The sequence below is a fragment of the Triticum dicoccoides genome, chromosome 6B (assembly GCF_002162155.2).
Source record: "Triticum dicoccoides isolate Atlit2015 ecotype Zavitan chromosome 6B, WEW_v2.0, whole genome shotgun sequence".
NCBI lineage: Eukaryota > Viridiplantae > Streptophyta > Magnoliopsida > Poales > Poaceae > Triticum > Triticum dicoccoides.
In genome coordinates, this window is record NC_041391.1 from 463592762 (window position 1) to 463617458 (window position 24697).

Genomic DNA, 24697 nt, shown 5'->3' on the forward strand with positions numbered 1-24697 from the left:
GGAGAACTTTGTATTGAAGATAAAAGAGAGAGAAGAAGCCATCCAACTACTAGCTATGGACCCATAGGTCTATGGTGAACTACTCACACATCATCGGAAGGGCAACAAGGTTGATGTAGAAGCCTTCCGTGATCGATTCCCCCTCCGACAGAGTACCGAAAAAGTCCTCTAGATGGGATCACGGAAGAACAGAGACTTGTGGCCACGGAAAAAGTATTTTGGGTGGCTCCCTGTTGGTTTCTAGATTTTAGAAAATTTATAGAGGTGGAATTAGGTCAGACGGAGCCATGAGGGGCCCACAAGGCATCAAGACACGCCTACCTCCCTGGGCGCACCCTGTTGCCTTGTTGTCTCCTCGTTTGCCTTTTGGTCTCCTCCCGAAGCTTCTATGGTCTCTCTTGTACAGAAAAAAATGTCAAAAAGTTTCATAGTGTTTGGACTTCGTTTGGTACTGATTTCCCGAAAAACCAAAAACAGGCAAAAAACAGCAACTGTCACTTGGCACTGGGTTAATAGGTTAGTCCCAGAAATGATATATAATTGCATATAAAACATCCAAGATTGATACTATAATAGCATGGAACAATAAAAAAATTATAGATATGTTGGAGACGCATCAAGCACCCCCAAGCTTAAAAAATTCATGCTCGTACTCAAGTAGGTAAATGATAAAAACATATTTTTTGATGTGGAATGCTACCTAACATGTCTATCATGTAATCTTTCTTTTAAGTATGGATATTAAGATCTGAATGATTCAAAGCAATAGTCTATAATTTGATATAAAGACATCAATACTCAAGCATACTAACAAACAATCATGCCTTTCAAAATAAAATGCTAAAGGAAGTTATCCCCACAAAATCATATAGTATTGTCATGCTCCATCTTCTTAATGCATAGTATTTATCATGCACAACCCCGATGAAAAGCCGAGCAATTGGTTCATACTTTTTAACGCACTTCAACTTTTTCAACCCCAACGCAATACATGAGTGCAAACCATGGATATATCACTATGGGTGGAAAAGAATGCGGTGGTAGAGATTAATAAGGGGAAGTCAAAAAAGGAGAAGATGGTCTCACATCGACGAGGCTAATCAATGGGCTATGGAGATGCCCATCAACTGATGCACTAAGAAGTGTATGAAAGCTAAAACTGAAAACTAAGTGGGTGTGCATCCAACTTGTTGAAGACCTCGGGCATTTGAGGAAGCCCATCATGGGAATATACAAGCAAAGTTCTATAATGAAAAATTCCCACTAGTATATTAAAGTGACTACATAGGAGACTCTCTATATGAAAAACATGATGCTGCTTTGAAGCACAAGTATCTAAAAAGATAGTAACATTTCCCCTTCTCTTTTCTCTCTCTCATTTTTCTTGGTGGGCTCCTTTTGGCCTTATATATATATTTTTTCATTTCCTCACTGTGACAATGCTCTAATAATGATGATCATCATACTTCTTTCTACTTACAACTCAAAATTACAAATCAATACTAAATATGATTCTATATGAATGCCTCTAGCAGTTTACCAGGATGTGCAATGATGCTAGCATAACATCTATAAAAATGATGAACGGTGGCTAAGCCACAAATACTATGTCAGCAATATGATCATGCAAAGCAATATGACAATGATGATGTGTGTCATATGAATGGAACGATGGAAGTTACATGGCAATATATCTCGGAATGGCTATGGAAATGCCATAATAGGTAGGTATGGTGGCTGTTTTGAGGAAGATATAAGGAGGATTATGTGTGATAGAGCGTATCTTATCACGGGGTTTGGATGCACGGCGAAGTTTGCACCATCTCTTGAGGTGAGAAAGGGCAATGCACGGTATTGAAGAGGCTAGCAAATTGCGGAAAGGTGAGAGTGCGTATAATCCATGAACTCACATTAGTCATAAAGAACTCACATACTTATTGCGAAAGTTTATTAGCCCTCAAAGCAAAGTACTACTATGCATGCCGCTAGGGGGATAGATTGATAGGAAAAGACCATCGCTCGTCCCCAACCGCCACTCGTATGGAAGACAATCAATAATTAATCATGCTCCAAACTTCTTAGCATAAGATAATATGTGCATGCTTCGGGAATCACAAACCTTAACTAGGGTAACAAGGTTGATGTAGAAGCCCTCCATTATCTATTCCCCTTCAGGCAGAGTATCGGAAAAGGCCTCTAGAGATCGCAGAAGAAGAGAGACTTGTGGCTGTGGAAAAAGTATTTTAGGTGGCTCTCTGTTGGTTTCCCAATTTTAGAGAATTTATAGAGGTGGAATTAGGTCAGACGGAGCCATGAGGGGCCCACAAGGCATCAGGGCACGCCCTGTTGCCTTACCATCTCCTCGTTTGCCTTCTGTCTCCTCCCGAAGCTTCTAGTGTGTCTCTTGTGCAAAAAAATCGTCAAAAGTTTCGCTGGGTTTGTACTTCGTTTGGTACTGATTTCCTGGAAAACCAAAAACAGGCAAAAACAACAACTGGCACTTGGCACTAGGTTAATAGTTTAGTCCCAAAAAATGGTATATAATTGCATATAAAGCATCCAATATTGATACTATAATAGCATGGAACAATAAAAAATTATGGATACGTTGGAGACCTATCACGCGACAACTTGACTTGGGCTCCAAGTAAAGCTAACTCAACCAACTCTGGAAGAGATTTTCTCTCATTGTCTTCGCTCGAAGACATAGGATTTTAGGTTGAGCATCACGTCAGTTTTCTGACTTTGTTTACCTCGACCCCACTTAACAGTGCGGTGGTTCCTATGACTCGGGAAGGAAGAAACTAAAACTACCAAAAGACTACGTCTTCGTGCTCCATTGTCTTCAAGCAAAAGTCTTCGCGTACCATTATCTTCAACACGTAAGTCTTCGCGTACCATTATCTTCAGCATGAATGTCTTCCTGAACCACCATTATCTTCAATGTCTTCATACATTTTTAGGGGTCATCTTTGATGGGTAAACTAAATCAATAGGGACTCCTACCTGTGTTCTCCTGCAAATCTCACAAACACATTAGTCCCACAACCAAGTTTGTCGTCAATACTCAAAAACCAACAAAAGGTGGCACTAGATGCACTTACAATCTCCCCCTTTTGGTGATTGATGACAAACTGGTTGAAGTTTTCAACGGGGATATAAATATGGAAAGTTAAGGAACAAGGTGTTTGGCTTCATGAAATTGGAAGGGGCTCCTCCTGAAGATGTGCATATAAGTAATTTGCTTTTCAATGCAAATGCACATGGAAGGATTTACTTTGTTGAGATCTCCCTCTTTTCATGAAGTCAAATCCTAGTGCATATAAAGAATAGTTTGATGATGCACAATGGAAAATGGGCGTCTGTAGAATGACTTCATGCACACAAAATCAATTAAGGCAGCATGCAAACGAGAGTAGCAAATGTAGCAGACGTCCATCAGGACTTAATTTTACAACCCAAAATGAAAAATGTTCATGAACGAGAGTTGCAAACTTAACAAAATATAGTCAAGGCCCAGCCCAGTATGCCCGCTTGAAGACTATCAACTCGTATGCTTCTCCCACTTTTTCATCAAATGACCAAAATGGTTTGAAAATATAGTGTCTAACTGTTCCTGGAAGGTGTTGTTGAAGTTCTTGGTACAGCCAAGTCGACGTTGGAGTTGGGTGGTGCAGAAGGGCCTGACATAACATCACGATGCCGTGAAGTCATAGCCGGAGAAGTGACATCGTTTTCTTCATGGACCACCTTAGCATGAACTGTGGGCACAGAAGATGAGTATTCTGAGTCTTCAATGGATGGCCTAGCTCGCTATTTCTCAGTTGCCGGTGGCTTGGACCCTAACTTGAAGCTTTATTTGAAGCCATCAACAACAAGGACTTCTTCAGATCATAAGAGTGTGAGAATCTTCCAAGCATGATGATTAGCTTCATGAGCGACAAACACATTTTTGGTCGATAAGTTTCTGATGCGATTGATTTCACTGAGAAGACTTTGCATCTGACGCTTTTTCCATAAATGGTGCCTGTCCTATTTTTTATGAAGGGACACGAGGAGTTCCCTGTCTGTCATCACCCTGGCATGCTTCTAAGGCCGTTGAGGTAATGTGTTGGTAGTGGCTTCAGTATTAGCTTGTTGAGGTTGCCAAAACTGACCAACAAGACCAGAAGTTGAGGCCATAGTAGGAAGATGAATGGCTTCCATATTTGCAGAGTGGCTTGGTTCCATAAGCCTTGGATCTTTATCTGCTGAAGGATAAATAACTTCGCAAGGAGCATCAACTTCAGGAAGAAAGATGTGATGTGTACGAACAGAGGGTTCATACTGGACTGAGGAGCGAGCCTTGATTAGGGACATGATCCATGGCGCATAGAATTTGAGGCCAAACAGATCTATTCCTGATGCTGCAAGTTGCCTAATGAATAAGTCATACATGTTGGACCTTATGCCATTGACGACATAGTAGACCACTATCTCAAGGCGCCTTTGAGCTTGCGTGAAGAAGAATGCCCTTTGATAGGCCACAAAGTATGTCGAAGTATATGAAATACGGTGCGACACAAATACTCAAGGTCATTCACAAAGAATGCAGTGGGACAATGAGCTTCAACAGGCAATGGTTTCATCATGGTAAGCATTTCTATCATGTTGGGCTCCGGCTTGTGGAAGATGCTCTCCATGGCCTTAGCATAGGCATCACAACCTGGTTCATAATCTTCACCAGAAGTGGGCAGGTTGGTTAGCTCAAGAAGCTCTCTAGCATGAGCCTTGTGATGTACATCTCCTATCATCCACTCAATAACCCAAGTGTTTGGATCCCTGTTGTAGCCTGAGATGTGGAGAGTTGCATAAAATTGAAGAATCAACTCCTCATTCTAGTGTTCGTTGTCTGTGACAAAGGGCAGTAATCCAATATCCTTGAAGCATTCTAGTGCTTTATCAAAGCATGACAAATCTGTCATGGCTTCATAGCCGAGCCTGTTGCGCGGGTGAATTCAATCTTTATTGTAAAGCACACACATATAATAGCTTCTTTGAAGATGGCTCCAGAACCCGTCTGAAGATAATTGCGGCTTGTCATAGGGGTTCTTGGCATGGTTAAAGAATGTGTTGTGCTCTCTGAAGCTTAAGACACTGAATGTGCAGTTTGTTGAAGCAGCACTTCGAAGCCTTGGCAGTCTAGGCATTGGCTTCTGAATCTGCGGCCTATTATTGATGTTGAATTCATACTAGAGTTCAGGCACTTCAGGAGGAGTGCGATTTGGCCATTGGACTCGAACCATTTGAACTCTAGGCCCAGATTTGTCTTCAGCCAAGACTATGCTATCATTACCTGTGGACCGAGCAGTATCTTCAGTCAAATAAGTTTCACTAGCTTCTGCTTCATTGGCTTCAGCGACATTGGTTTCAGTCGCTGTGGCTTCAGCCTTAGGTGTCACAGCAGTGGCAATGGTGTCAGAAGTTGGAGCTTTAGTGTCTTCGGTTGTTGTAGCCGGAATGTCTCCAGCCTATTTAGCTTTAGGTTCTGCCTTGGTGCTGGAAGGTATAGCTTCATGTGTGATCTCTTGTGCAACAGAGGTTTCAACACGTACTTACTCTTCAGGAATGTTAGACATGGAGGAGGAGGGCCTTGGGCCTCTACAAAGCCTTCTGAATGAGGGCGACGCTTGTGAAGATGCACTATCTTCATCCATGGTTTCTGGTGGTGTATGTGGTGAATCAAGCATGGGTGTGGTAACTTGAGCGGGTGGAGCCATGGGAATCACTTCATGAAGAGGCGAATAGGGGTGCTGCTCTTCCCAGAACTCATCAGGAATGATTGGCGTCGGAGGATCGCCAATATTGACATGCTCACTTTTTCCCTGAACATGCGATGATACCGGTTCATATTGGAGCTGAGGAAGAACTACATCACCATCTTGGTTCACATTGTCATCATGACCAATATCTTTAGCTGCGGTGAAGTCAACAACTGGAATGTTTTCAGACTCTTTCTGAGAAGCCTCTGTGGGAGCAGACTCATCTATCACAACATGCATTTCTGTGTTGGTGGAGGCTGGAGGAGCAACGGAAATTGGTTCAACAAACATGGGCTCCTCTTGAGCGGCTTGCTGAGGAGCTGGAAGCACTTGGGAATGATGAGAAGCTTTTGAATATTTTGACTTCTGGCCCTTTTGAGAGGGGGAGGGAGCAGTGGCTTCAGCCCACTTGCGCTTGCAAGCTTTGTCTTCAACAAGATTTTTCTTCTACCTCTCTTTAGCACTAGATGAGGCAGATGGCTTCGCGCAAGCAAAGTTTGATGGAAAGATAAATTTAGGCATCTCTTGCTGATGTTTGCTTGAACTATGTCGATATTTACCCAAAGAGGAAGGGATGATGCAACACAACAGCGGTAGGTATTTCCCTCGGTGATGAGAACAAGGTTATCGAACCAGTAGGAGAACCACGCAACACCACGTAACAGCTCCTGCACACGAAGAACAAATACTTGCAAGCCGACATAAGAGAGGGGTTGTCAATCCCTCATGGGTAGAAAGATAGATAAAATTGTAGTAGATTGGATAAATAGATCTCGCGGGAACGCAAGATAAAATAAATAAATAAAAATTGCAGCAAGGTATTTTTGCATTAATAGATCTGAAAATAAAAGCGAATGAAAATAGATCTCGAAGGCAAATATGATTAAGAAGAGACCCGGGGGCCGTAGATTTCACTAGTGGCTTCTCTCAAGAAAAATAACGTACGGTGGGTAGACAAATTACTATTGGGGAATTAATAGAACTTCAAATAATCATGAATATCTTGGCAATGATCATTATATAGGCATGACGTCCAAGATTAGTAGACCGACTCTTGCCTGCATCTACTACTATTACTCCACACATCGACCGCTATCCAACATGCATCTAGTGTATTAAGTTCATGGAGGAATAGAGTAATGCAATAAGAACGATGACATGATGTAGACAAGATCTATTTATGTAGAAATAGACCCATTTTGTTATCCTTAATAGCAACAATACATACGTGTCAGTTCCCCTTCTGTCACTGGGATCAAGCACCGTAAGGTCGAACCCATCACAAAGCACCTCTTTCCATGGCAAGAAAAATCGATCTAGTTGGCCTAACTAAACCAAAGATTTGGAGAAGAAATACGGGGCTATAAGTAATCATGCACATAAGAGATCAAGAACACTCAAATAACTTTCATGGATAAAAACATAGATCTAATCATAAGCTCAAAGTTCATCGGATCCCAACAAACACACCACAAAAAGAGTTACATCAAATAGATCTCCAAGAGACCATTGTATTGAGAATCAAGAGAGAGAGAGAGGAAGCCATCTAGCTACTAACTACGGAACCATAGGTCTACAATGAACTACTCATGCATCATTGGAGAGGCACCAATGAGGATGATGAACCCCTCCATGATGCATGAGTAGTTCACTGTAGACCATGAAAAGTTTCACTGTGTTTGGACCAGAAAAATCCACGAAGGCAGTGCGGGAGGTCACCGAGGTGCGCACAACCCACCAAGGCACGCCTGGGCCTCCAGGCGTGCCCAGGTGTCTTGTGCTCACCTCGGGCCCCCTCTTCGGTACTTGTTTGGCCCACTGTATGTCTTCTGGTCCAAAAAAATCCACGAAAAGTTTCACTGTGTTTGGACTCCGTCTGATATTGATTTCCCGCGATGTAAAAAACAAGCAGAAAACAACAACTGACACTTGGCACTATGTCAATAGGTTAGTCCCAAAAAATGATATAAAGTTGCTATAAAATGATTTTAAAACATCCAAGAATGATAATATAACAACATGGAACAATAAAAAATTATAGATATGTTGGAGACGTATCAGCATCCCCAAGCTTAATTCCTGCTCGTCGTCAAGTAGGTAAATGATAAAAACAGAATTTTTGATGTGGAATGCTACCTAACATGTTCATCACATATTATTTTCTTGGTAGCATGGACATTTGGACTTTTATACGATTCAAAGCAATAGTCTAGTTTTGAAATGAAGACTTTAATACTCAAGCATATCAATAAGCAACCATGTCTTTCAAAATATCAACACTAAAGCAAGTTATTCCTAGCCTATTATGCTCAATCATTAATCCATTCATGAAACACACTCGCATATTAGCTACACCCAATGCTCAAGTATGATCATAGTGCCCCTTAGTTGGTGCTTTATAAGAAAAGATGGAAACTCAAGTAAAATAAAAATTGCATAAAGTAAATAGAAAGACCCTTCGCGGAGGGAAGTAGGGATTTGTAGAGGTGCCAGAGCTCAAACCGAAAAAGATAGAGATAAAACATTATAGGTGGCATGCTTTTCCTGTCAACGAAAATGATCGAGTAGTTCCGAATACTTTCCATGCTAGATATATCATAGGCGGTTCCCAAACAGAAAATAAAGTTTATTCCTTTTTCCACCGCACTTTCACTTTCCATGGCTAACCGTATCCACGGGTGCCCTCCATACCAACACTTTCGAAGGAATTTATTATTTGACAACATAAAGTAAATTCATTTTTCTTTTCGAGACTGGGCATCCCTAATACCTATGTCATACTCTCGTTCAATGACAAGTGAATAAACACTCATCTTGAGAATAACATATCTAGCATGGAAATATATCAGCCACCCCCTATCGTTTCATGAGCGGTACGAGCACACAAAAGAGAAATTTATTTTGAAATTAGAGATGGCACATACAAATTTGCTTAGAACGGCAAAAAATACTGCATATAGGTAGGTATAGTGGACTCATGTGGCAAAAACTGGTTTAAAGGATTTTGGATGCACAAGTAGTGATCATACTTAGTGCAAATGAAGGCTAGCAAAAGATTGGGAAGCATCCACCAAGAAACGAAAAATCTCATAAGCGAGCATTAAGCATAACTAACACCAAATAATGCACCACAAGTAGGATGTAATTTCATTGCATAACTATTGACTTTCGTGCTTGCATAGGGAATCACAAACCTTAACACCAATATTCTTACTAAAGCACAATTACTCATCAACATGACTCACATATTACTATCATCATATCTCAAAACTATTACAAATAATCAAGTTTATTTTGTCCAATGATCTTCATGAAAGTTTTTATTATATCCCTCTTGGATACCTATCACTTTGGGACTAATTTCATATGTTGCTTTTGATAGCTCAAACAAATCTAAGTGAAGAACATGAGCATAAAATTTTTCTTCTCTCAAAATAATTTAAGTGAAGCAATAGAGAATTTCTTAATAAATTTACTAACTCTCAAATAAATATAAGTGAAGCATGAGAGCATTTCTTCAAAAATAGTAAAGCACACCATGCTCAAAAAGATATAAGTGGAGCACTAGAGCAATTCCATAGCTCATAAAGATTTAAGTGAAGCATAGAGAGCAATTCTAACAAGTCATAGCATTATTTTGGCTCCCTCAACTAGGTGTGTCCAGAAAGGATAGATGACTTAAAACACAAAGCAAAACAAAAAAAGAATCATATCATACAAGACACTCCAAGCAAAACTCACAATATGTGACAAATAAAAATATAGCTCCAAGTAAAACACCGATGGTCGTTAGAAGAAAGAGGGGATGCCACTCGGGGGCATCCCCAAGCTTAGTTGCTTGATACTTCTTGAATATTACCTTGGTGTGCCTCGGGCATCCCCAAGCTTAGCCTTTTGCTAATCCTTATTCCTTCATCCATCGCGATCTCACCCAAAACTTGAAAGCTTCAATCACACAAAACTCAACAAAACCTTCGTGAGATCCGTTAGTATAAGAAAGCAAATCACTACTCTAAGTACCATTGCAAAACCATTCATATTTTGTTATTGTATTATATCTACTGTATTTTAACTTTTCCATGGCAAAAACTCTTCAAAGAAAACCATAGAATCATCAAGACAAGCACATAACCCAACAAAAATAGAATCTGTAAAAAACAGAACAATTTGTAGTAATCAGGGAACTTCATATACTTGTGTAACTCCAAAAATTCTGAAAAATTATGAAACCGTGGGAAATTTGTATATTAATCTTCTGCAAATAGAATTAAATCAAAATCACTCTTCTGTTAAAAATGGGAATTTGTTTCCTGAGCGCAAAAGTTTCTGTTTTTTAGCAAGATCAAATCAACTATCTCCCAAATCATTCCAAAGGCTCTGCTTGGCACAGACACTAATTTAAACCACAAAAACACATCTAACAGAGGCATAATTGGGTATTTTATTGCAAACAACAAGAAAACCAAAAAGCAAAAAGATACAAGTTGGGTTGCCTCCCAACGAGCACTATCGTCTTACGCCCCTAGCTAGGCATAATGCAAAGGATCTAAGTATTGTCATCTTTGTTTCTAGGTCTACAATGAACTACTCACGCATCATCGGAGAGGCACCAATGAGGATGATGAACCCCTTCGTGATGGTGTCTAGATTGGATCTGGTGATTCTGGAACTTGCCGTAGCTGGAATTGATTTTTGTCGAATCCCCTAGGATTTCTGGAATATTGGGGTATTTATAGAGCAAAGAGGCAGTGTGGGAGGTCAGCAAGGTGGGCACAACCCACCAGGGCGCACCCATCGGAGAGGCAGCAATGAGGATGATGAACCCCTTCATGATGGTGTCTAGATTAGATCTGGTGGTTCTGGAACTTGCGGCAGCTGGAATTGGTTTTCGTTGAATCCCATAGGATTTCTGGAATGTTGGGGTATTTATAGAGCAAAGAGGCGGTGTGGTAGGTCACCGAGGTGGGCACAACCCACGAGGGCGTGCCTGGGCCTTCAGGCGTGCCCAGGTGTCTTGTGCTCACCTCTGGCCCCCTCTTCCGTACTTCTTTAGCCCACTGGATGTCTTCTGGTCCTGTTGGGGATATAACTACTGGGTATGACCCGCCCAGGAGGGGCCGGGTCATGCTACAGGCGACTTAAGATGAAGAAGCCCAAGAAGATAGGAATATGGCAGTTCATAAAGCAAGCTTATTGAAGGCCCAAGACCCGAAGGCGACTTAGGGCCCAAAGAGACGAGCCGCCATATGTTTAACTTGTTCTATAAGGCAAGTGTTGGTAGAAACCAAGCCGGTCAAGTTGTATGAGCCGACCGGGACTCTGTAAGCCGCCAGCCTCAACCTATGTATATAAAGGTTAGTGTCAGTGGCGGGTTAACTCAAGAAACAACAGATCGAGAACCAAGTCAAGCATATTCGCTCCCTGGTAATCGAAACCCAAGCAATACAACCTAAAGCAGGAGTAGGCTTTTACCTCATTGAGAGGGGCCGAACCTGGGTAAAATTCATGTGTCCTTTGTCCCGTTTTAACCCCTTCAAGCTAACCTAGAGGCATGGCTCCATACCTAAGTTCTCATGCTAGGGCATCTGCCGTGTTAAGTTGACGACAGTTGGCGCCCACAGTGGGGCTAGCACACGGTGGTTTCGAGTTCTTGAAGGGAAACTTCACAGGGATCAAGGGATACGCTGTGGGCTGGATGACCAAGAGTCATCGCGGCAAGATCTACAACAATGACGCAGGCTGGGGCCGCGAGGCCGGCTCAATCAAGTACGGGTACTGGGTCCCCTTCGGCGGGATTCATGTCTTCATCGACAAGATCGGCGAGTCGGAAGCTGAGCCGGACACCTGCACTGACATCGTCAAGATGGCTCAGCGCGCGCGACCCGCCAAGATTCAAGCCGCCCCGAAGCATGCCTTTGTTGGCTTTACTCAAGGAGTGGATCTTGAGGGAGGATCTGTGTCCGGTGGAGAGACGGCCGTCTACTCAGGCGATGAGTCCTCAACTGGCGAGACCAATTCCATGTATCAAGTGCAGGATGGCAGGCTTGGGGGTTGTTCCGATGGCGATAGTATTCCGGACCCCTGTGAGCCACCGAACCGGGTTGTGATCTTCATGGCCGGTACACAGCAATGATCTCTGGTTCAGCGACTGCTACGACGGCCAGGGAAGGAGGTCCTGTGCGCCCGTTGACTCAAATTTTATCTGAACTTTTGGAGGCTCTGGCAACTTTGCTGACGGTGGAGGTAACCCGGCGAACCAAGCGCAACATAACGTGGATGTTGCAAAGTTACGTGATGAGATAACTCAAGCTAAGGAGGATCTTAATGCTGATAATACCAGGATGGCAACAGAGCGAGCCACCTTGGAGAGGGAAGCACAACAGATTCAAGAAGAATTTTTTGCCTGAGCTTGGACTAGAATGCATCAAACGCTGTTTTTAATAGAAGGCACTAGAGTCGTTTACCTCCAGTGTACGATGCAATAAACCTTTTTAATACGCCTGGGGCAGGAACCAGTAACCCGCCCGTGGTGAATCGGGCCATTGAGGCGCCTACAGCCGGAGAGCCGGTTCAGCCACATGCTGCATACCCCCCACATTTGAATTTGACTCCACCTCAGCATGTTTCGACGCCATCGGGTCATTATTCTAACCCTCTGGATAATATGATAGCCGTAGCTACCCGATTGGCGACTCTCCCTATTCAAAACGAGTCACCAGCTTTGATGGAGATATGAGAGCCGGAGAGCTTCTTCATACAACAGTGGCTCAACAGGCGGCTTATTCATATAGTTGTGAATGGATTCAATCGATCCCGCATCCAAGCAGGAGTTATAGCAGGCACATTGATTCGCCAGCAGAGTCGAGCGGTGAGCGGCACCATAACGAGCCTCGTAGGCCTGACCCATCGCGCGCTGGTAATGATGCTCAGGCTTTGGTGGACCAGGGCAGAGCGCGACACGAGGCTGAGCTGTTGAAAGCACAAGTGCTCCCTGGGTGATTTTGGTAATTTATGTCAACATATCTCTTGTTGGACCAATACTTTTACCTAGTATGTTTCAGATAAGTTTAACAATGGAGTAGCATGGACTAGAGGAAGTGGATCCCTCAAATACTAAGGACAAAAGGATTGGCTCAAGCTCAAAGCTCAAGACTCTACATTTACTATTTTAGTGATCCAAGATCACATCGAGTCTATAGGAAAAGCCAATACTATCAAGGAGGGATGAGGTGTTGCTTAATGAGGTTCTTGCACAAAATGCTTAGTGATATGCTCCAAAGCCCTCAACTACTTTCTCACATCCACCTATGACCTAAACCAAAAGTCAAACTCGGCCCCACCGATTCTTTCTATCTGGCGCCACCGAGTTCAGATGTCATAGCCACTGCCACAAACCCTAGGCAAATCGGTCTCACCGATAGGGATCTCGGTCTCACCGAGATGGGATTGTAATCTCTGTGTTTAGCTTATTACCAAAATCGGTCCCAGCAAATTTGTGTAATCGGTCCTACCGAGATTACAATGCAAACTCTCTATTTCCTTTTCGTAACGTTTCGGTCCCACCGAGATGAGCGAATCGGTCACACCGAGTTTGCCTGACCAACTCTCTGGTTAGCTTATTACCAAAATCGGTCTCACCGAGATTACGTTATGCCCTAACCCTAACCATATCGGTCCTACCGAGTTGCATGTCAGTCCCACTGAAAATCCTAACGGTCACTAGATTTGCTAAATCGGTCCGACCGAGTTTCTCAATTCGGTCCCACCGAGATTGGTAAGTTGTGTGTAACAGTTAGATTTCGTGTGGAGGCTATATATACCCCTCCACCCCCTCTTCATTCACAGAGAGAGCCATCAGAACATGCCTACACTTCCAGCTTACATTTTCTGAGAGAGAACCACCTACACTTGTGTTGAGGTCAAGATATTCCAATCCTACCATATGAATCTTGATCTCTAGGCTTCCCCAAGTTTCTTTCCACTCAAATCTTCTTTCCACCAAATCCATATCCTGTGAGAGAGAGTTGAGTGTTGGGGAGACTATCATTTGAAGCACAAGAGCAAGGAGTTCATCATCAACACACCATTTGTTACTTCTTGGAGAGTGGTGTCTCCTAGATTGGCTAGGTGTCACTTGGGAGCTTCCGACAAGATTGTGGAGTTGAACCAAGGAGTTTGTATGGGCAACGAGATCGCCTACTTCGTGAAGATCTACCCCTAGTGAGGCAAGTCCTTCGTGGGCTACGACCATGGTGGGATAGACAAGGTTGCTTCTTTGTGGACTCTTTGTAGGTGGAGCCCTCCGTGGACTCGCGCAGCCGTTACCATTCGTGGGTTGAAGTATCCATCAACGTGGATGTACGATAGCACCACCTATCGGAACCACGGCTCAAAAATCTTCGTGTCTCCAAATTGCGTTTGCACACTCCAATCCCTTCCCTTTACATTCTTGCAAGCTACATGCTTTAAATTCCGCTGCCCATATACTCTTGGCTTGCTTGCTCGATATGTATTGTGATTGTTAAACTTGTACCAACTCCACTTAAACTTAAGGAAATTAAAAACTGCAACTTTTGGTACATAGTGTCTAATCACCCCCCCTCTAGACACCTCTTCTCAATCCCTTTCAATTGGTATTAGAGCATTGGTCTCCATTGCTCTGGTTTAATCACCATTGGAGGAAGATGGATGAGTATACCTTGGAGAGTCTTAGACATAGAGTGCCTTGATGGAGAGTACTTTCATGAGAGGAAAAATGAGATGCTTGTGATTTTCAATCAATATCATTTGAACAAGTACATTGTTGGCCCTTGTGCACCTCATGCTGATCCTATGCATCCTACCCTTGATGAGTCAATTGACATGATTCACAATCTTAGAACTGTTAATCTTATCACTAGAGGCTTGCCTAGAAACTTGATTGGAAATTTGCCTACTCTTGAGTGTGCCTACACTATATGGAAATTTCTTGAGGAATGATTTTCGAATTATTCCTTGAAAAATCTAGATGAAATTCTCCATAAGTCCATTGCCTTGAGTAAGATGAATTCCAATGATCCTATGTTTGGTGATTGTCTATTTGAACTTACCAACCTTATGCGTGCCAAAGGAGATGTTGAAATCATTAGAGATATTATCTCTGAAGCTACTAGAATTCATAAAGGAGATCACTGTCAAACTCACTCTAACGAATCACCCTCTCTAGGAATCGATCCAGCACATGACGACGTTGAACATGGATACTATGATGAGGATGATGATGATGACTTTGATCTTGATGATGCAATGAGACACTTTGGTCTTATGGTAAATCTTCGGGGATATATGGCAGGTGGAAAGGAATGGGTTCTTGATAGTGGATTGCTACGTCTTGAGCTTGCGTTGGTTTTCCTTGAAGAGGAAAGGGTGATGCAGCACAATAGCGTAAGTATTTCCCTCAGTTTTTGAGAACCAAGGTATCATTCCAGTAGGAGGCTCCTCACAAGTCCCACGAACCTACACAAACAAACAAAGAACTCGCAACCAACGCGATAAAAGGGTTGTCAATCCCTTCACGATCACTTGCGAAAGTGAGATCTGATAGAGATAGTATGATAAGATAAATATTTTTTGGTATTTTATAATATAGATGCAGAAAATAAAGATGCAAATAAAAGTAGATTGAAAGCTTATATGATAAAGGATAGACCCGGGGGCCAAAGGTTTCACTAGTGGCTTCTCTCAAGATAGCATAAGTATTACGGTGGGTGAACAAATTACTGTCGAGCAATTGATAGAAAAGCGAATAATTATGAGATTATCTAGGCATGGTCATGTATATAGGCATCACGTCCGCAACAAGTAGACCGACTCCTGCCTGCATCTACTACTATTACTCCACACATCGACCGCTATCCAACATGCATCTAGAGTATTAAGTTCATAAGAATAGAGTAACGCATTAAGCAAGATGACATGGTGTAGAGGGATAAACTCAAGCAATATGATATAAACCCCATCTTTTTATCCTCGATGGCAACAATACAATACGTGTCTTGCAACCCTTTCTGTCACTGGGTAAGAACACCGCAAGATTGAACCCAAAGCTAAGCACTTCTCCCATGGCAAGAAAGATTAATCTAGTAGGCCAAACCAAACCGATAATTCGAAGAGACTTGCAAAGATAACTCAATCATACATAAAAGAATTCAGAGAAGATTCAAATATTATTCATAGATAAACTTGATCATAAACCCACAATTCATCGGATCTCGACAAACACACCGCAAAAAGAGATTACATCGAATAGATCTCCACAAGAGAGGGGGAGAACATTGTATTGAGATCCAAAAAGAGAGAAGAAGCCATCTAGCTAATAACTATGGACCCGAAGGTCTGTGGTAAACTACTCACAACTCAACGGAGGGGATATGGTGTTGATGTAGAAGCCCTCCATGGTGGTTTCCCCCTCCGGGAGAACGCCGACGACGGCTCCAAGATGGGATCTCGCGGATACAGAAGGTTACGATGGCAGAAATATTTCTTCGGTGGCTCCCTGGATGTTTTCGGGGTATGTACGCTTATATAGGAGGAAAGAAGTACGTCGGTGGCCGCCCGAGGGGCCCACGAGACAGGGGGCACGCCCAGGAAGGGTGGGCGCGCCCTCCTATCTCGTGGCCGCCTCGGCTGCTTCTTGGCTTGCACTCCAAGTTCTCCGGATCACGTTTGTTCCAAAAATCATGCTCCCGAAGGTTTCATTCCGTTTGGACTCCGTTTGATATTCCTTTTCTTCGAAATACTGAAATAGGCAAAAAAATAGTAATACGGGCTGGTCCTCCGGTTAGTAGGTTAGTCCCAAAAATGATAGAAATGTTTAAAATAAAGCCCATAAACATCCAAAACAGGTAATATAATAGCATGGAACAATCAAAAATTATAGATACGTTGGAGACGTATCAAGCATCCCCAAGCTTAATTCCTGCTCGTCCTCGAGTAGGTAAATGAGAAAAACGGAATTTTTGATGTGGAATGCTACCTAGCATAATTCTCAATGTAATTTTCTTTATTGTGGCATGAATGTTCAAATCCAAATGATTCAAGATAAAAGCTTATAAAACATAAAAATAATAATACTTCGAAGCATACTAACAAATAATCATGTCCTATCAAAATAACATAGCCAAAGAAAGCTTATCCCTACAAAATCATATAGTTAGGCCATTCTTCATTTTCATTACACAAAATACTCCCATCATGCACAACCTCGATGACGAGCCGAGCAATTGTTTCATACTTATTAACGTGCTTTAGCTTTTTTCAAGTCTTACGCAATACATGAGCGCAAGCCATGGACATAGCACTATGGTGGTATATGGTGGTGGTTGTGAAGACAAAAAGAGGGAGAAGATAGTCTCACATCAACTAGGCGTATCAACGGGCTATGGAGATGCCCATCAATAGATATCAATGTGAGTGAGTAGGGATTGCCATGCAACGGATGCACTAGAGCTATAAATATATGAAAGCTCAACAAAAGAACTAAGTGGGTGTGCATCCATCTTGCTTGCTCACGAAGACCTAGGGCATTTTGAGGAAGCCCATCATTGGAATATACAAGCCAAGTTCTATAATGAACAATTCCCACTAGCATATGAAAGTGACAACATAGGAGACTCTCTATCATGAAGATCATGGTGCTATTTTTGAAGCACAAGTGTGGAAAAAGAGATAGTAGCAATTGTCCCTTCTCTCTTTTTCTCTCATTTTTTTTCTTTTTTTCTTTCTCCTTTTTTTCTTTCTCCTTTTTTTCTTTTCTTTTTTTTTCTTTTTCTTTTTTTTCTTTTTGGTGGGCTTCTTTGGCCTCTTTTATTTTTATTAAGTCCGAAGTCTCATCCCGACTTGTGGGGGAATCATAGTCTTCATCATCCTTTCCTCACTGGGACAATGCTCTAATAATGAAGATCATCACACTTTTATGGATTTACAACTCAAAGCTAGAAAAAAATATGACTCTATATGAATGCCTCCGGCGGTGTACCGGGATATGCAATGAATCAAGAGCGACATGTATGAAAATTATGAAGGTGTCCTTGCCACAAATACGATGTCAACTACATGATCATGCAAAGAGCAATATGACAATGATGAAACGTGTCATAATAAATGGAACGGTGGAAAGTTGCATGGCTATATATCTCGGAATGGCTATGGAAATGCCATAATAGGTAGGTATGGTGGCTGTTTTGAGGAAGGTAAATAATGGGTGCATGATACCGGCGAAAGTTGCGCGGCATAATAGAGGCTAGCAAAGTGGAAGGATGAGTGTGCATATATCCATGGACTCACATTAGTCATAAAGAACTCATATACTTATTGCAAAAGTCTACTTAGCCCTCGAAGCAAAGTACTACTACGCATGCCCCTAGAGGGATAGATTGGTAGGAAAAGACCATCGCCCGTCCCCGACTGCCACTCATAAGGAAGACAATCAAAAGAGCACCTCATGCAACAAATTTGTCACACAACTTTTACCATACGTGCATGCTATGGGACTTGCAAACTTCAACAAAAGTATTTCTTAATTTTATAATTATCCAGTAGCATGACCCTAACATTACTACCTTTATATCTCAAAACAATTGTCAAGCAACAAATTGATCCTAGTGTTGAATGCTCTTTCTATGATAGTTTTTATTATACCCAACTTGGATGCTCATCATTCTAGGACCAAAATTTGTAACCGTAGAAAATACCATGATGTTCTAAAAGACTCTCAGAATAATATAAGTGAAGCATGGGAGACTACCAATTTCTTCAAAATTAATCCACCGCTGTGCTCTAAAAGATATAAGTGAAGCACTAGAGCAAAAACTATCTAGCTCAAAAGATATAAGCGAAGCACATAGCATATTCCAATAAATTTCAATCAAATGGGCTTCTCCCAAAAGGTGTGTACAGCAAGTATGATTGTGGTAAACTAAAAAGCAAAGACTAATATAATACACGACGCTCCAATCAAAACACATATCATGTGGCGAATAAAAATATAGCTCCAAGTAAAGTTACCAATGAACGAAGACGAAAGAGGGATGCCTTCCCGAGGCATCCCCAAGCTTTGGCTTTTGGCTATTCTTGAATATCTTGGGGTGCCATAAGCATCCCCAAGCTTAGGCTCTTGCCACTCTTTATTCCATAGTCCATAAAAGCTTTATCCAAAACTTGAAAACTTGACAACACAAAACTCAACAGGAAATCTTATAAGCTTCGTTAGTGAAATAAAACAAAACCACCACATAAGGTACTGTAATGAACTCATTATTTATTTATTTTTGTGTTAAAACTACTGTATTCCAAGTTCTATATGGTTCATACCCTTACATACTAGCCATAGATGCATCAAAATAAGCAAACAACACACGAAAAACAGAATCTGTCAAAAACAGAACAGTCTGTAGAAATCTGTAACTAACGCAAACTTATGGAACTCTAAAAATCCTACCAAAATAGGAAGTACTGGAAAATTTGTTAATTTATCAGCAGCAAAAAGAATCAATGCAAAATCACGTTTCTGTGATTTAATGAATTTTTTATCGTGAGCGCAAAGTTTCTGTTTTTCAGCAGAATCAAATCAACTATCATCATAGGTTATCCTATAGGTTCTACTTGGCACAAACACTAAATAAAACATGAAAACACATCTAAACAGAATGTAGATGCAAAATTTTATTGAATAACAACAAGTAAAAATATTGGGTTGTCTCCCAACAAGCGCTTTTCTATAAAGCCTTTTTAGCTAGGCATTGAGATTTCAATGATGCTCACATGAAAGACATGAATTGAAGCATAAAGAGAGCATCATGAAACACGTGACAAACACATCTAAGTCTAACATACTTCCTATGCATAGGCATATTATAAGCAAGCAAATTTGCCAGGCAAGCAAGAGCTAGCATGTGCAAGGAAGAAGAAAGAGACGATAGCAGTCTCAACATGACGAGAGGTAATTTAGTAAGATAAAATTTTCTACACCCATATTTTCCTCTCTCATAATAATTACATGTAGGATCATAAGAAATTTGAAAAATATAGCTATCACAAAACATATTCCCAACATGATCCACATGCATGCAAAGTTGACACTCTTCCAAGATAGTGGGATTAACATTAACTAAAGTCATGACCTTTCCGAACCCACTTTTATCAAAAATATCATAAGATTGAACATACTCCAAATATGTGGGATCTAAAGTTGACACTCTTCCAAACCCACTTTCAATATTATTGGAAACACTATTATCAATCTCATATTCATCATGGGGCTTAAATAAATTTTCAAGGTAATAAGAAGAATCACCCCAATCATGATCATTGAAACAAGTAGTAGACATAGAAAAACTAGCATCCCCAAGCTTAGGGTTTTGCATATTATTAGCACAATTGACATCAAGAGAATTTATAGGAAAATCATTGCAATCATGCTTTTTATTCAAGGAGTTATCGTGAATCTCTTCATAAATTTCATCATCATAATTTTCAAATTCACAAATTTTTAGCAAAGCTTCATAATGATAATCTAGTGCACAAAACTCACTAGCAATTGGTTCATCATAATTGGATCTCTTAAAAATATTAGCAAGCGGATGAGGATCCATAGATCTTAGGTTCTCTGTTTAGCAATAAATAAGCAACTATTCCAACCAAACAAACAAACGAGCCAAGTAAGACATCAAAGCAAATGAAAAGACGAATAGAAGAAGGGCGAATAAAACGGCAAGGGTGAAGTGGGGGAGAGGAAAACGAGAGGCAAATGGCAAATAATGTAAATGCGATGGAGATGAGTTTGTGATTGGTACTTGGTATGTCTTGACTTGAGCGAAGACCTCCCCGACAACGGCGCCAAAAATCCTTCTTGCTACGTCTTGAGCTTGCGTTGGTTTTCCTTGAAGAGGAAAGGATGATGCAGCACAGTAGCGTAAGTATTTCCCTCAGTTTTTGAGAACCAAGGTATCAATCCAGTAGGAGGCTCCTCACAAGTCCCACGAACCTACACAAACAAACAAAGAACTCGCAACCAACGCGATAAAGGGGTTGTCAATCCCTTCACGGCCACTTGCAAAAGTGAGATCTAATAGAGATAGTATGATAAGATAAATATATTTTTGGTATTTTATAATATAGATGAAGAAAATAAAGATGCAAATAAAAGTAGATTGAAAGCTTATATGATAAAGGATAGACCCGGGGGCCATAGGTTTCACTAGTGGCTTCTCTCAAGATAGCATAAGTATTACGGTGGGTGAACAAATTACTTTCGAGCAATTGATAGAAAAGCGAATAATTATGAGATTATCTAGGCATGATCATGTATATAGGCATCACGTCCGCAACAAGTAGACCGACTCCTGCTGCATCTACTACTATTACTCCACACATCAACCGCTATCCAGCATGCATCTAGAGTATTAAGTTCATAAGAACAGAGTAACGCATTAAGCAAGATGACATGATGTAGAGGGATAAACTCAAGCAATATGATATAAACCCTATCTTTTTATCCTCGATGGAAACAATACAATATGTGTCTTGCAACCCTTTCTGTCACTGGGTAAGAACACCGCAAGATTGAACCCAAAGCTAAGCACTTCTCCCATGGCAAGAAAGATCAATCTAGTAGGCCAAACCAAACCGATAATTCGAAGAGACTTGCAAAAATAACTCAATCATACATAAAAGAATTCAGAGAAGATTCAAATATTATTCATAGATAAACTTGATCATAAACCCACAATTCATCGGATCTCGACAAACACACCGCAAAAAGAGATTACATCGAATAGATCTCCACAAGAGAGGGGGAGAACATTGTATTGAGATCTAAAAAGAGAGAAGAAGCCATCTAGCTAATAACTATGGACCCGAAGGTCTGGGGTAAACTACTCACAACTCATCGGAGGGGCTATGGTGTTGATGTAGAAGCCCTCCATGGTGGATTCCCACTTCGGCAGAACGCCGGCGACAGCTCCAAGATGGGATCTCGCGGATACAGAAGGTTACGGTGGCGGAAATATTTCTTCGATGGCTCCCTGGATGTTTTTGGGGTATGTAGGCTTATATAGGAGGAAGAAGTACGTCGGTGGTCGCCCGAGGGGCCCACGAGACAGGGGGGCTCCCAGGAAGGGTGGGCACGCCCTCCTATCTCGTGGCCGCCTCAGCTGCTTCTTGGCTTGCACTCCAAGTTCTCAGGATCACGTTCGTTCCAAAAATCACGCTCCCGAAGGTTTCATTCCATTTGGACTCCGTTTGATATTCCTTTTCTTCAAAATACTAAAATAGGCAAAAAAATTGCAATACAGGCTGGGCCTCCGGTTAGTAAGTTAGTCCCAAAAATGATATAAATGTGTAAAATAAAGCCCATAAACATCCAAAACAGGTAATATAATAACATGGAACAATAAAAAATTACAGATACGTTGGAGACATATCATGGATGTGCCGATCACATGACCGGAGATAAAGATATGTTTTGTGAGCTTGCTGAAAACGACAGCCCTCGAAAGTATGTCACTTTTGGTGATAACTCAAAGGGTAAGGTGGTTGGTCTCGGTAAGGTGGCCATATCACATGATAGCTCCATAAAAAATTTCATGCTCATTGAATCTCTTGGATACAATTTACTTTTAGTATCTAGACTTGTTGATTTTGGTTTCAATGTCCTATTTACTGAAATAGATTGCCAAGTGTTTCGTAGAGATAATCATAAAATGGTCTTTACCGGCATTCGTAGAGGTGATCTTTACATTGTTGATTTCACTAAAAAGGCTCAACCTAGAACTTACTTCATTGCTAAATCTTCTAAAGGTTGGTTATGGCATAGACGATTAGGTCATGTGGGCATGCGAAACCTTGACAAGCTTATTAAAGGTAATCATATCCTTGGCGTTAACGATGTCATATTTGATAAGGATAGACTTTGCAGCGCTTGTCAAGCAGGTAAACAGGTTGGATGAAGGCATCTCGTGAAGAACATCATGACCACAAGGAGGCCACTCGAGCTACTTCATATGGATCTTTTTGGTCCCAACGCCTACAAAAGTCTTGGTGTAAATTCTTTTGGTCTGGTTATAGTTGATGATTTTTCAAGAATTACGTGGGTGTTCTTTCTCAATGATAAATCGCAGGTCCAAAAGATCTTCAAAAACTTCGCTAGGAAGGCCCAAAATCAATTTGAATTGAAGATCAAGAAGGTTCGAAGCGACAACGGAACGGAGTTCAAGAACGCAAATGTGGACACCTTTCTTGATGAAGAAGGGATTTCACATGAGTTCTCGGCTACGTACACACCTCAACAAAATGGAGTTGTTGAGAGGAAGAACTGGACGCTCGTCAAAATGGCGAGAATGATGCTTGATGAGTACAAGATGCCAAAGCACTCTTGGGCGGAAGCGGTTGAGATAGCTTGTCATGCAACAAATCGCTTGTATCTTCACAAGCTACTCGGCAAGACGGCATAGAAGATCCTCACCGGTAACAAACCCAAGTTGGATACTTTCGAGTATTCGGCTCAAAGTGCTACATTCTTGATAAGCATCATCGTTCTAAATTTGCTCCTAAGTCTCATGAAGGATTCCTACTTGGTTATGGCTCAAACTCTCACACTTACCATGTCTACAATAATTTCACCCGAAAGGTTGAAGAGACGGTAGATGTAAAGTTTAAGAATCTAACGGTTCGCAAGTAGAGCAATTGCCAATTGATGTAGGAGATAAAGATCCTTCGGAAGCAATCCAAGACTTTTCTATTGGAAAGGTTCGTCCAACGGAGGTGAAGGAGAGTACCTCGGCCGTCCAAGTGGAAGCTTCTACCTCACGACAAGGTGAACCAAGAGTTGATACGGAAGCATCCACAAGTGGGACACACCAAGATGAAGAAAACGAGGAAGTACACCAAGATGAACATCAACAACCTCCTTCTCCACCACGACAAGAGAACGACAATGTCAACAACAATGAAGAAGGCCAAAAAGAAGAACAAGATGAAGAAGATGTTCCACCAAGATCCAAGCAAAGGCTTTCACGAGTTCAAGCAAGAGTTGCCAGAGACCATCCCGTCGAGCAAATCTACAATGATATCGAAACCGGGAGAATCACTCGCTCTAAAACTTGTTTAGCTAACTTTTGTGAACACTATTCATTCATCTCTAGCATTGAACCTATGAAGGTTGAAGAAGCTTTGGAAGATCCGGATTGGATAAACGCAATGCATGAAGACCTACACAACTTTGAGAGAAACCAAGTTTGGACATTGGTTGAGAAGCCCGACAACAACCACAACATCATCGGTACCAAATGGGTGTTTCGCAACAAGCAAGATGAAGATGGACAAGCGCAACAAAGCACGTCTCGTCGCCCAAGACTACACTCAAGTCGAAGGTATGGACTATGGTGAGACATATGCCCCCGTTGCTAGACTTGAGTCCATTCGCATCTTACTTGCCTATGCTAATCACCATGATATCACCTTGTACCAAATGGACATCAAAAGTGCTTTTCTAAATGGTGAAATAGAGGAGGAAGTTTATGTTAAGCAACCTCCCGGCTTTGTCAATCCTAAGAAACCTAACCATGTCTACAAACTTAACAAAGCTCTTTATGGTCTTAAACAAGCTCCTAGAGCTTGGTATAAATGCTTGACCAAGTTTCTTATCAAAAAAGACTTTGAAATTGGAAAAATTGATTCTACTCTTTTTACTAAAAGGGTTAATGGAGAATTATTTGTATGCCAAATTTATGTCGATGATATTATATTTGGATCAACTAACCCTCATTTTAGTGAAAAGTTTGGAAACCTAATGTCGGAGAAGTTTGAGATGTCTATGATGAGTGAACTCAAATTCTTTCTTGGTTTGCAAATCAAGCAAA